Here is a 9,490-nt window from a genome sequence, read left to right as displayed (position 1 = left end):
ATCATGACCTGAGCCGAAATTGGACGCTTAACCGACTGAGCCACCCAGGCACCAGGAGAAGGAATTTTAAACACTGAGTCTGGCACCCTTGTTATCTGAGTAGATTCTCAGATGAAATGCAGCTTTGCTGTGTGGTTTAACAGGTAAGGCTGATGATGAATGTATTAAAGGGAATGGGTGCATTTGTGAAGATATTTTGAGTTGGTGAGTGGAAGGGGAAGAGCCTGCTGGAGCCCTGGCGGTGACAGTTTCACGGCAAAGGAGAAAAATTGGGTGCGGTTTTCATGCCTGGCAACTGGCAAGTGGTCACTTGCATGGGATATTTTCCATATTTCACTGGGACCTCCTAACACTGTAACTCTTCTGATCTACACCTAGGTTGGTAAAGGGAATATTTGTGATTCAAACTTGTACACTTTACTGATTACATCAGATAAGCACATGGAATTCAGATCTGTAAAATCCACCTTTCCCTCTGAAATATACATCTTAAAGTGTGCATTCCTGGGTCAGGTTAAGCTGAAGTGATTTGACTGTCTTCATCCAAGTCTCCTGAGAATCCAGCAACTCCTTTGACGTGTGGCTTCTACAAACTCCCACCTGGTCTGGAGGGTTCTGTATGTAGGTAATGATGCCTTGGGACTTTTTCTCCTCACCTGAAGTTGTACAGCGGTAGAGAAACAAGACTGGCTATGACTTGTCAGCAGAGAAGATAAAAGCTGTCAGCCACGGTAAGCATTGTAGATTAGCTATGAACTTCTGGGTAAATTCCATTGTCATCCTTCATGACCAAGGGTGGTAGCAAGTCAACCACGTTACTAACCTATTCTACATCTGGTATGAGTTACTACATTGTCTCAAGGCACCTGCAGGTGACACCTAGCCTAATCTAAAATCATACTTAGATGGTAGAAAATAAATTTCCTGCTGTGCCACACCCATATTCTGTTAACAAAATGTGCTGAGTGTCTACTCCATGTCTAGTCCTGGGCCAGGCATTATGAGAGATATGAAAGAAATATTAAGCAGTTGGACACAGGCAAATTGGAGCAGAAAAGAGTACATGCAGAGAAGAGAATACTGGGAAGCTGGTTGAGCGATTCAGGAAGGAGAGGTGAAGGCTGGACTAGGGTTAATGCTAGCAGAGGCAGGAGAGAAGCAGCACATTTGGGAGTCACCAAAGGAAGAATGAATCAGACAGCACATCACAGTAGAGTGCAGAGGGCACAGGCTGGGTTCTGCTCTCTGCCTTACAGCTGTGTGGCCGAGGCCCCGAATCATTCTGAGCCTCTGTTTTCCACCTGTAAAACTAGGACACAAATACTGTCCCCACCAAGCTGGATTATTGAGATCAGTGAGTTGGCATACAGCACGGGGTCTGTCTCATCGTAGTGAGTGCTCAGAAATGTTTGCTCCGCTCCTCATCTACCCATCTCTGTGCCCCACCCCCATCTTGTGGGAAAGGGTTGCATTCAGAGGAAGATGGGGGAGAAGAGGGCTGAACAATGACGTCTGTTTTCCAGGTGGTGCCATTAAGCAGATGGGGAATATTCAAAAGGGGCAACTATTCAGAAGGGGACGATAGGATTGACTTTTGATATTTGGAGTCTGAAGTGATGGTAGGCTAGTCATGATGGTGGCTGGAAACCCGAGGGCTGAGAGCTGGCACCGGAGGCCGGGGAGGCGGGAGTCCTGAGCAGGGAGACCAAGGTTATTCAAGCCACATGTGTCTCTGAATTCCTAGAAGGGGAAACAGCAGCCATGGCTAAGGTAAGCAAGCAAACCTGAGACCTTGGGGCTCAGGAATAAAGACCCTAAAGGTAAGCCAACATAGTATCACTGACCAGACCACATAGAAGAGTAGGCACGCCCCTGAGATAGATTAGACACCCACATTAGGGTTACAGGCTTTCATCCATTTTTGAGTTGAAGAGAGTAAGGAGACTGATGTCAGAACCCACCGTTTATGCTTTCATTATGCATCAAAGTATGTCTGAGGGTCATCTGGATTAACTCCTGGAATAGGTGCATATTAATCTGTGTATATCAAACAGATTTCCTGCTGAGCTAGGGCCAGAACAAACAAAATCATTCTGTCTACATTTACTGAGTTCCTCCTTGAGGTCAAGTGCCCAGCATATACAAGACTCTCTCTCTAGGACTGGAGTTGAGAAAGGGCATGGGAAGCTGAGAAAGCGACCAGAATCGCTGGCGATCCACTGGCTGGCACAATGCTGAATCTCGACGAGACCGCTGTCTTAGGTAAGAGATCTGCCTGCTCCCCTCTTTCTTGAAGACAATAGGGTGAAATTGTGACTCCTGACAGTAGCTGACAGCTACTGTGAGCTTTGGCGAGCCACCCAGCCTCCCTGTGCTCAGTTTCCTCCTATGCAATAGCAGAAAAACATCCCTGCTCTGTGGCAAGGCTTTGTGAGCACACATGAAAGCACTCTGTATATTGTCGAACTCTGTGAAGACAGTAATTAGTGCTGTATTCCAGGCCCTTCATGATTGTCTTGAGTTACCTCAGGAAATTCCTCTGCTTAGAATCAGCATCTGAAGGGCAGCTGTAAGAAAGTGAAGTTTATTTCCCATCTGTAGTGGGTTGAGTTGTGGCCCTAAAAAAAATAAGGTCCAAGGGCGCCTGGGTCGCCCAGTCGGTTAAGCATCTGACTCTTGATTTTGGCTCAGGTCACAATCTCACGGTTCATGAGTTCAAGCCCCAAGTCAGGCTCTGTGCTGACAACGCGGAGGCTGCTTGGAATTCTCTCTCTCCCTCTCTGTCTCTGCCCCTCCCCCACTCATGCCTTTGCTGGTGTGCACGTGCTCTCCTTCTCTCTCAAAATAAATAAACTTATATTAAAAAAAAAGGTCTAGCGTCCGACTTCAGCCAGGTCACGATCTCGCGGTCCGAGAGTTCGAGCCCCGCGTCAGGCTCTGGGCTGATGGCTCGGAGCCTGGAGCCTGTTTCCGATTCTGTGTCTCCCTCTGTCTCTGCCCCTCCCCCGTTCATGCTCTGTCTCTCTCTGTCCCAAAAATAAATTAAAAACGTTGAAAAAAAAATTTCTAAAAAAAAAGGTCTAAGTCCTAATAGCCCCCTCCTCTCCCACCCCTGCCCTGCAACCTGTGAATGTGACCTTATTTGGAAATAGAATCTTTGCAGATGTGATTAAGTGAAGGATCTCGAGATAAGATCATCCTCCATTGAGGGCTGGCCCTACATACAATGATTGTCCTTATACGGAAAGGAGACAAATTTTGGATACAGAGACCGGGAAGGCCTGCAGAGATTTGGAGCAATGTGTCTACACAATGAGGAGCTCTGAGGGTTGTTAGCGGCCACCAGAAGCCAGGAGAGAGGGATGGAACAGATTCTGTTTCAGACCTTCCAGAAGGAACCAACACTGCTGATGTCTTGATTTTGGACTCGTGTCCTCCAGAACTGTGAAAGAACAGATTTCCACTGTTTTAGGTCATTAAATCTACAGTCATTTGTTATGACAGTTCTGGGAGACTAACACCCCATTCCCATTGAGAAGCCTTGTTATGAGGACTTGCGAGGCTGCTGGTTCCCCTGGGCTGTTCACCCTGGTTCATCTGTCCTGGAGGACCATGTTTTCCCTTGGCGGTCGATGCTCCCTTTGGCAAATTTTGGTATGTTACCACTTTGATAACGCTGCTCCCTTTCTGAAGCTGCAGTGAGTTCTAGATGATTCCAAGTGACATTTAAATACATTCTCACATCTTAACGTTTTGTTCTTGGGGGAATGGCCTGGACAGTCTCATTGCCTAGGTCCATCAAATTTGTCCTACTTTGCAACAAACATAGCAGTTGGGGGGTAGTTGACAAAGGAAACCACAGCATGTGGTGATCTGTCTCTAGTTTGTTGCTTACAGCAGTGGTTCTCAATCTTTTAGGGTGCGTTAGAACCATGTGGAAGGCTAATGAAAATACAGATCATGGGCTCCTTCCCTTCACTCCTCCCTCCCCACAAGTTTCTGATTTAGTAGGTCTGGGGTGGGGCCCAAGATTTCTCATTTCTAACTCGCTCTCAGGTGAATGCCAATCGTTCTGGCCCTGACTACACGTGGAAACCGCAACAGCTCAGAGCCGTGGTTCGCAAACTTTGCTACATATTAGGATTACCTGGGAAGCTTCTCCAAACCCCAGGCCTAGGCTGCAACCCATATCTATTAAATCAGAATCTCTGGGGATAAGACCTGTGCATCAGTATTTTTTTAAAGATCCTCAGTGGTTTTAATATGCAATCAGATTGAAAGCCATGGCCTAGAGGCACTCCCCTGTCCCCCAGCCAGATGGGGACAGGTTAGGAGGCTGGAAGATTCCCTGGCTAAGCTTGGGGCCCAACCCTTGCAGCCCGGCCTAGTGCCCCACTCTATGGATGGATAAAGGAAGGAGACAGCGGGGTTCTAAGGTGTCATCTCCCTGTGGCTACTGCTGAAGGTCTCCATCTGGGGACCCAGCAAGAGAGTGAGGCTGTATATAGCTGATCTCAAAGCCTTGGGTGCAAAGTCCTATTTTCTGACACTGCTTGCTTTATGAATTTGATCAAGTTGTTTAACTCCTCTTTGCTTTCCTTTCCTTATCTACAAAATGAGGACAATAAAAATACCTACTTGAAATCAAACCTGGAGAAGATTAGAGAAGATGTATTTGAAGCACCTGGCCTAGGTGCTATAAAGGGCAGACGCTCAGTAAAGGTTCATTTCCCTTCCACATCTTTGGGGCTTTCTTTTCCCTCCTCATTCTCAAGTCTGAACCGCTGGAAAAAACAGGCCTGCCCGCTTGTCCCTTTCTCTTTTCTGTCTTGTTTCACTACAGGAGCTTGGAACCTGATCTCTTAGTCACACTCCTTCTACCATTAAAAAAAAAATCTTTGGGTGGGGGAGGTGCTGGGTGGCTCAATCGGTTAAGCATCCCACTTTGGTGACTTTGGCTCAGGTCATGATCTCATGACATTGGGCTCACTGCTCTCAGTGAGCCTGCTTCAGATTTTTTGTCTCCCAATTTCTCTGTGCCTCTCCCCCGCTTGCTCTCTCTCTCTCTCCCAAAAATATATAAACATTAAGAAAAAAAGGTGGGGAGGCATCTGGGTGGCTCAGCCGGTTAGGCCTCTGGCTTCGGATTCTGTGTCTCCCTCTCTCCCTGCCCCCTCCCCACTCGTGCTCTGTTTCTCTCCCTCTCAAAAATAAACAACAACAAAAAATTTCTTTAAGAAAAAAAAAAGGGGGGGGGGCACCTGGGTAGTTCAGTTGGTTGAGAGTCCGACTTTGGCTCAGGTCATGATCTCACGGTTCGTGAGTTTGAGCCCCGTGTAGGGCTCTGTGCCGACAGCTCAGAGTCTGGAGCCTGCTTTGGATTCAGTCTCCCTCTCTCTGCCCCTCCCCCGCTAATGCTCTCTCTCTCTCAAAAATGAGTAAACATTAAAAAATTTTTTTCTTAAATCTTTGGGGCTACCTCTTGTTTTTGTTCTTAGATTTCTTTAAAAAAACATACATACCGATCTCCCCTTTCTAAACGGTCATCTACTTTATACCTTTTCCTCCACTTTGCTTTTTTTCACTTAACTGTATATCTTAAAGGTTAACTCCATAGCGGTATATGGAAATATTGTCTTTATTTCGTTATAGAGTGGCAGAACATTCTGGGGGGGGGGCAGGGGGATACACTATAATTTATTTTTGCAGTTTGCCATGAAAGGACGTTAGGGTTGTTACCAGTCACATACTACAACAGTGCAGCAAAGAACATGCTTGTGCCTGTGTTTCGTTTTCCCCGTGTATCTTTGGGAAGGACTCCCCAGGTGCTCCCCTGCTGCTGCGCCCCCACCTCAGCCTGGTTACAGACACCGGAATGATAAGTGCAGCCCCCTCGCTTCCTTTCCGTGTGACTGGGAAGGCCTCCACAGCAGAAACCACAGAAAGACGGCCTCGACTTCATTTTGTCCCTGTCTCCTACCAGGGCATCTCCTCGGAGCTACCTAAGTCACAGCCAGAACCCTAGCTGTAAAGGAATCTGGGAAGTGTAGTTTGGGGGTTTCTCCTCTCTGCCACACCGGAAAGCTCCCAGAAAGGGGATTGAGTGCCAGTCCCCACATCCCTCTCCCCGACCCAATTTCTTTGTTTTACAAATGAGGAAACAGGCCTGGGAGGGGTATGTGAACTGCCTATAAGCACGCACAGAACACAGAACCGGTTCACGGCTAACAGCCCTGGCATCCGTCCCCTCTCTGTCCATGCCAATAGGAATGCTTGTGAATTGAAGTTTCATGGAGTCGAACACCTTAGAAAGGCAGAAGCCACTCCACACAACAGGAACTTTTAATTTTCTGTGTAAAACGAAACAAAAACCCTCACCGGCTCCTTTTTGGTCTATTATAATCAGTTACTGTTATGGGCTGAATTGTGCATGCCCCCCAACCCCCGCCAATCTGTATGTTGAAATCCTAAACCCCAGCACCTCACAGTGTACCTGATTTGGAGACCGGGTCTTTAAAGAGGTCATTAAGTTAAAAAGAGGTCATTAGGGTGGACTCTAATGCAATATGACTGGTGTCTCCTAAGAGGAGGAAATTTGGGCACAGACTGGCTGGGTGGGGGGAGGGGTGATGTCAAGACATGGGGAGAAGGTGGCCATCTGTAAGCCAAGGAGAGGGGCTCAGAAGAAACCAAGCCTGCCAACACCATCTCAGACTTGTAGCCTCCAGAACCGCAGGGAAAATATATTTCTGTTGTTTAAGCCGCCCATCCGGGGTACTTTGTTAGGGTAGCCCTAGCAAACTAATCCAGAAACCAAGGTCTGGTAAGAAAAAATAAATAAATAAACATGCACTGGTAGGAGATTTATTTGGTCTCTTGGGTAAGTAGCTTCCCTCAGTGTTTCTTGCCACATAAATTTCTCCTAATGCTTTCCTTCTGGATGTTTCTGCTAAGCCAGACTCTTTTTGGCATCATTCTCTATGTCGGGGTCTCTCTCAGAAATATGCTTTCTGAATCTTGCACAGCTCGGAAGTCTCTGGAATGGTGAATTGGCTGTAGATTTAAAAAAATTTTTTTTAAGTTCATTTACTTATTTTCAGACAGACTGAAACAGCATGAGCAGGGGAGGGGCAGAGAGAGAGAGAGAGAGAGAGAGAGAGAGAGAGAGAGAGAGAGAGAGAGAGGATCCCAAGTAGGCTCCACACTGTCAGTGCAGAGCCCAATGTGGGGCTTGAACTCACGAACCATGAGCCAACATCAAGAGTTGTACACTTAACTGACGGAGCCACCCAGGCGCCCCAAATTGGCTATGGCTTTAAATGGCCGTAGGGTCGCCAGTCCCCACAGAAAGACAACCTGAGCACCTGAGAGCTTTCACCTCACTGGTCACTCTTTGAGGACTGTCACTTGCTTTCTTCTTGGGAAGCTGTGGCAATCTTGCCCTGAATGTATTTTCCCCCATTTTCACAGGAGGTAAACGTGGCATGCAAAATGCATTTTTAACGACTGAGAGCTGCATTCGAAAGTATTTTCCATCTTTGCTGGGTCATTAAGTCTTTAAATCCTTCAATATTTTAATGACTTTTGTAGTGCAGTGATGTGTAGGTTTGTTCAAATTTTCATTCTCTCCATGCTCCCTTGCCCATAAGTTGTTCCAGTAAGAGCCCATCAAAGGCTTATTGAACACACGGCACTGTTCTGAATGGGTCCTTTCTGGGCAGCCTGTCTCCTGCACTGGCAATGATTAGAGCAGAGGCACATCGTACCCAGGCTTAGGTGCTAAAGACCGTGAGGATGGTCCAAACGACCCTTGGAAATCCTATAGAAGTTGCCGTGTCGGAGACCATGCCACCATTTCTCACTAAGTCCGGCAGGCCCAGCTTTCCTTCCAGTGTTGGAACAGAATAATGTCTCTTCAGTGCAGCCCCAAGTGAAGGGTAGCCTGGGTCCAGGGCTGTGCTAGCTAGTTCTTACACAAAGAGAAGAAGGCAGGAACCAAGGTCTCTTGGGAACAGCAGACTCCTATCCATTCATTGAATGGAATTGCAGGCAGAACTCTGTCTCATTTAAATAGCACTCTCCCTCTCCCTCTCTCTGTTAATTTTAGTTTTGCTGAACACATTTACAACATGGCTCATTACAATATGGCAGAGCATTGGCCTGGGATCCAGGATACCCAGGTTGCAAAGTCAGTTCAGCCACAAACATTTTGGAGAATACTAAGGCCAAGGGACTTAAGGGGCCATAGACTTTTATTTTTTTATAATTTGTAAAGTTTATTTACTTATTTTGAGAGAGAGAGAGAGAGAGAGAGAGAGAGAGAGAGAGAGAGAGAGAGAGAGAAGCAGGGAGGGGCAGGGAAGAGGATAGTGAGAGAATCCCAAACAGGCTCTACACTGTCAACACAGAGCCTGACCCGGGGCTCGAACTCATGACCTGAGCCAAAATCGAGAGTCCAGATGCTCCACCGGCTGAGCCACCCAGGTGCCCCAAGGGGCCATTGACTCTTAAAGCAAAAAGAAGTCCTTACTTTCTCTTGGGTTCAGTTTCTTCACCTGTAAGATGCGTGTTCGGGGATTGGATGATCTCGAGGCTCCCTTGGTAAATTCAAGTTCAGGCTCTCAGCTGAGGAAGATTGGCCATCTAGGACAGCCTTAATAACCCAGTGTTCTAGAAAAGCGCCAGCCCTTTCCCCACTCTGCCTGAGAGCGTCATAAGACCGAGTTTGGTAAAAGGAAGAGCAAAGATGAGCAGTGGGTTCTGGAAGAGAAGGCCTGCTTCAGTTCAGCAAATCTTACTTTAGCACCTGGTAAAGACAAGCCAGGGTGCTCAGCATCAGCAAGGTAAGGACAGAGAAACTGTCCCTGGCAGTGTGGAACTCCCACTCTCGGTATCATTTTGAGTGTTTTATTACAAGTGAGAAAGCTGAGCATTTTTTGTTTGGGGGTGAAATCCCCTGGGAAAAACTACGGTGTCTCCCAGCACCTTTTTGCCCTTAATTAATTTCTAAATGCATATCTCTTGACGGCTGTAGTAATCATGTGGTGTTCATCAAATATTTCCGTTGTCTTCCTACTAAGCACATAGTAGGATTATCTACTGCAGCTATCTGAGCTACTGCAGCCACGTGTGGCTGTGCGACTTGGTTTGTCAGCGAAATGTGAACGGCGCGTTTTACTTCCAGGCAAAAGCCTTACAAACCATCCCAGGGCTTCCCTGTGGTTCTTCCCCTGCTGTGCCACAGGACCAGCGATGCGCAGTCGTGGAAGCTCACTAGGGTCTCTGCGAGGACAAAGTGGGAATACCTCGCTGATCCGTGATGGGCATGTTACACGGCCAAGATATAAATGTTTGTGGGGCGCCTGGGTGGCTCCGTCGGTTAGGTTAAGCGTCTGACTCTTGATTTCCGCTCCGGTCACGATCTTTCTATTCCTGAGTTCGAGGAGTTCGAGGCCCATATCAGGCTCTGCGCTGACGGTGCCTGCTTAGG

The 9,490-nt window shown here is 47.3% G+C and overlaps 1 long non-coding RNA gene across 1 annotated transcript; it reads left to right on the top strand.

Annotated features, from left to right (window-relative positions):
* Positions 1–513: 513 nt before the first annotated feature.
* LOC131517184 (uncharacterized) lies at positions 514–3,749 on the top strand. The gene is made up of 3 exons (XR_009264447.1): positions 514–731; positions 2,160–2,262; positions 3,153–3,749. It is a non-coding gene; the product is annotated as an uncharacterized LOC131517184 (long non-coding RNA).
* The last annotated feature ends 5,741 nt before the right edge of the window (positions 3,750–9,490 follow it).

This window comes from Neofelis nebulosa, chromosome 7, assembly GCF_028018385.1.
Source record: "Neofelis nebulosa isolate mNeoNeb1 chromosome 7, mNeoNeb1.pri, whole genome shotgun sequence".
Lineage (NCBI taxonomy): Eukaryota > Metazoa > Chordata > Mammalia > Carnivora > Felidae > Neofelis > Neofelis nebulosa.
Note: the sequence above shows the minus strand (reverse complement) of the source record. Positions and strands in the feature narration are given on the sequence as shown.